The following is a 4807-nucleotide window of genomic DNA, read 5'->3' as shown; positions in this document are numbered from 1 at the left end:
GGCACTAAAGGAGATCCGGAAATTTGCCATGAAGGAGATGGGAACACCAGATGTTCGCATTGACACCAGGCTTAACAAAGCTGTCTGGGCCAAAGGAATAAGGAAGGTCCCATCCCACATCCGTGTACGGTTGTGCAGAAAACATAATGAGGATGAAGGTTCCCCAAACAAGCTGTGTACACTGGTTACCTATGTACCTGTGACGACTTTCAAAAATCTACAGACCGTCAATGTGGATGAAAACTAATAGCTGATTGTCAAATAAAGTTATAAAACTGTCAAAAAAAAAAAAGTCACTAGTAACCAAACCTATATTGTATGTGTCTTTGTCCAAGTGCTCTCTTAATTGCATACTAATAATAGCTAAGAGAAACAAATTTCTTTTATGTGTGTGTGTGTGCACTGTCAAATCGGATCTGGTCAATTCAAACCGCTCACCTCTAGGATTGCAGCACAGCTTCTTGCCACTAGGCCACAAGAGCTCTCCAGAAACAAATTTCTTTTTTTTTTTAATTTTTTTTTTTAGAAACCAATTTCTTAATCTGCCAGGTTCCCATGTTGTCAAATACATCTTCCCTGTAATACCTAATTTTTATTTTTTTTTTTAGATCTCAGAACCTGCGTTATGCAGATGACACAACCTTGTTTGCCAAAACTGAGGAGGACCTGAAGCATTTGCTACAGAAGGTCAAGGACTGCAGCCTTCAATATGAATTGAAGCTCAACATCAAGAAAACAAAGATTCTCACCACTGGGCCGATTAACAGCATAGCATCTTGATAGAGAAGAGACTGAAATTGTTAACAGCTTCAACTTGCTTGGCTCCACAATCAATACTCTTGTACCAGCAGTCAGGAAATCAAAACACGAATTGCATCAGGAAAATCTGCTGTCCAGGACCTCTCTAGAGTTCTGAAGAGCAACAATGTCAGTATGGAGACTAAGGTGCACCGGGTCCAGGCCATGGTCTTCACAATTACTTGTTATGCATCAGAAAGCTGGCCAATGACTAGGGATGACAGAAGAAAAATCAATGCCGCTGAGTTGTGGTGAAGAGTATTGACTATCCTATGGACTGCTAGAACAAACAGGTTCATCCTGGAGAGGGTGAACCAGCTTGCTCCCTGGAGGCAGGGATTCTGAAGCTCTGACATACTTCGGGCATGTTGCAAAGAGAGACCAGTCCTTGAAGAGGAACATCATGTTTGGAAGGGTGGAGGGATTGTGCAACAGAGGAAGAACCTAGATGAGATGAATTGACTCAGTGACTGGGGTAAAGGAGGTAGGTGTGTCAGAGACAATGCAGTTGGCTCAAAACACAGCAGAGTTCGGAGCTGCTGTACATAGCATTGCTATGAGTCACAAATGACTCAACAACACATAACGACAACAGCATTGCCAGATCAGCAGCTCTTTCCACTACAGCGCTAGTCCAGAGAGACATGCAAGCATTTTAACAGCCTTCAGTATGCCGTTTCCTTTCAGAATGGCCAAGTTAAATCCCTAGCCGAAGTTATACTCCAGAACTGGTGACATTTACATCTTTTTTTTTCCCTTGTTGTGTATCGTCAAACCAGATCCGACTGGCTCCAGCAGAGCATCTGGTGGATTCGAACTGCGAGCCTTCGGGATTGCAGCATAGCTTCTTGACCCCAGGCCCACAGAGCTCCCTAAAGTTCACATCTCTTGTCTGTCTCCTGGGGGAGGGGGTGTTCTCTTAATAGAAACCTGTTGCATTTATGCCAATCAGTCAAGTGTTATTATTAGTAATATTCTGGCAAAAAAAAGTGTATTTTTAAAAACTCAGAACAAAAAATTCAGTCTTAGTATCAGAAAATGTTTAATTAGAACCCTAGGTTAACTTCCTTCCTCACTGAAATCTCAAGATCCCTAATACTTCTCCTCATCTCAATTAGATCATGCATCCCTAATCACATAATCCAGTTGTTCAAAGTCAGACTGGGTCTGTTAAACTTCTGTTCTTATCAGTATTATGAGCCCCTAGCAACTGAAGACCCTGACATTCACTCAAATGATTTGAATGTATACAAAAAGGAGGAAGGAATGTAGTTGCAGCTTATATTACAGCATTAGAGAAGCCATTGTATATATTAGCATTAGAGAAATCATTTTGTTCCAACAGCCATTTTAAGAAATGTATGCCTCAATAATTTGGCAATAAGATGTGCTGCTAAATTTTATGTTCTAGTACAAAATGTTGCTGGAGAAGAGTATTGAATGTACCATGGACTGCCAAGAAAACAAACAGATTCATCCTAGAGGGGGTTAAACCAGGCTGCTCCTTGGAGGCAAGGATTCTGGGGTTGTAAGGAGAGACAGGTCTTTAGAGAGGGACATCATGCTGGGCAGAGTGGGGGGACAGCGCAGGAGGGGAAGACCCTCTATGAGGTGGATTGATTCAGTGACTGGGGTAATCGGGATGGGTGTGTCAGAGGCAATGAGATTGGCACGGGATAGAGCAGGGTTTAGGGCTGTTGTACATAGGGTCGCTATGAGTTGCAAAGGACTCGACGACACATAACAACAACAACAACAAGTACAAAGTGACCCAGTTTGGTTACCACTCCTTCTGCACTTAGCCCAGGCCCTGGACACCCATGAGAAGTTGGAAAACAATGACTCCCGAATGTGAAGAAATCTCAACTGCCAACCACAATGAATTTTGTGTAACCCTCTCGGATGCCCAATCTCTGTAAATAAATGCAATCTTTGTTTCCCCTCAGGGTCAGAACGAGTTAAGCATTAGCTAACATTCTTGACCTATGCACTTAATAAAGAACTTTTTAGGCCCCTAAACTTTGGCTGAATGTTTAGAATCTCCATTTTTCTGCCTTTACAGAATGATGTAAACATCTTCCACAATGTGATCAGCCAATGAGTAATAAGGGAGGAGGGTTGGGGTTAGATCTAACAATGTTACTCAAGTCAGAGTCCTAACCCCTTGTAAGGAGTTTGCTTTGGGTGTGGCCTACATTACCTTTTCTTACAAGAGATCAAAGAGAATTGAGCAGAGATTAGAAGAACCTCATACCACCCAGACAGGAGCAGCAGATGCTTCCTATGAACCCAAGTCCCTATATGGAGATCTTCCCAGACCCAGGGGACAGCTGAAGACAAGGACCTCCCTCCAGAGCCGACAGGAACAGGAAATCTTCCCCCAGAATTCAAACTTCTAACCTTCTGAATTATGGGAGAATGTCTGTCTGTTTGCAGAAGGCACCCCACCACCACCTTGTGGGGTTTTGTTACAGCAGCATGAGAACCGAGACACTTGTGTTGGCGGTAAAGAGGTGCTGGCTTCTTTCTTTTCTGTACTTTAATCTTAATTCGTTTATTCCTTTGGGTGTGGGGGGGACATGGTCAGATGGCCAAGGATAGGAAGGGAGACATGCAGAGTTATGGAAATTCCCAGAAGTCCCAGTATGAGGAAGAAAGCTTGGCTTCACTTTCAGGGTCAAGTCTCTAGTTGAAGGGTCAGGCTGACATATAATCAGCTGCCTCTATGCCAGGCCTGTCTCCTGGGTGAGAAAATGGGCTCTATCTCCCTTCTCCTCCAGCAGGAGCCGGAGAGGATTGGTCTCTCGGCCACACTTCTGGGTCGGGAGGTGGCCTGTGAATCTCTGATAACTTCTTCGAGACTGGCACCCTCATCCCTCAGACCCCAAGAAGAAAGGAAGGTGCCTTCCCTTCCAGTAACATCCTGAGGAGCCCTCTGAAGAAATGCTAGGCGGCTGACGCAAAGGCTGTTAGATCAAACCCACCCAGCAAATCCTCGGGGGAAAGACCTGGAAGTCTGCTAGTACAGTTATAACAACAAAACACATCAAATCCTTCTACATCCGCTTGACTCTGACTCATAGTGGCCCCACAGGACAAAGCAGGAGGCCCCTGCGGGGTTTCTAAGGCTGCCTTTTTGACTGAAGCTGATGGCCGTTATCTTTGTCCTGCAGATAAAGGGGCCCTTTCCCTGTTACAAGGAGGCTATGAGTCAGGATGGACTTGATGGCACCTCTCAACCGCATCCCGAGGTCAGAGCGACATAACTTGGGTCCTGGACACCAGAATTCTAAAAATAGCAAAACCATCCCTTCTCTCTTCTCCCCAGAAAGGCTCCTGTCCTTCTCCTCAAGCACCCACCCAACTGGAAAATCCTTCCCACTGTCTGACCGCTAGCCACTCTGTTGCAAAGTGCCTCTTCTCCCCACATCAGGCCAAAACCCAAGATGAACAAGGAAAGAGACTACCCCCCACCCACGGAAGGAGAAAAGCCTGTGCTTATGCCCCCAAGCAGAGCCAGGAAAAGGTCAGACCTCAAGGAGGACTTCCGCTCACAAATGTGGGGAAGAGAGGCATCTCCCCAGACGATACAACACACACAGCACAGCAGGAGACAGGCAGATGGGGCTGGAGTTTATTGCAGCTGGACAGATGGACAGAGATGCAGCGAGAAGAGCAGAGGGGGGAGCTGTGGGCTCTGCGCTCAGAATTCTACGAGGCGAGGGTCAGGCAGCAGAGGTCAGGCAGCGCAGCAGACAAGCCTGCCCGTGGAGGGGACCCAGGCTGATCGCAGAGGATCTGCGAGGGGCGGGGATCCAGGCCCCCCATTCCATTCTTCTGGAGGACAGCTCCGGAGACGCTGGGTGCTGCAGCCAAGGGGGCGCCCATCGGGGAGGACGTATCTCCAGGGCCTGTGGTCAGGCTGGGGTGGGGGGCGCAGGGTTACCGGTCCCAGCCCCCGCGGCCTCTGCTCTCCGCGCGTCAGGCGGCCCGGGCGGCGGCGGGGTCG

At 47.1% G+C, this 4807-nt stretch overlaps 1 pseudogene; it reads left to right on the top strand.

Moving 5' to 3' along the window:
- Positions 1–4807, top strand: part of LOC102852180 — a 33170-nt pseudogene that overhangs the window by 27559 nt on the left and 804 nt on the right.

Source organism: Elephantulus edwardii, unplaced genomic scaffold (genome assembly GCF_000299155.1).
Source record: "Elephantulus edwardii isolate Elephantulus edwardi_28Jun2011 unplaced genomic scaffold, EleEdw1.0 scaffold00236, whole genome shotgun sequence".
In the NCBI taxonomy this organism is placed as follows: Eukaryota; Metazoa; Chordata; class Mammalia; order Macroscelidea; family Macroscelididae; genus Elephantulus; species Elephantulus edwardii.
This window is presented reverse-complemented; position numbering and strand designations above follow the sequence as displayed.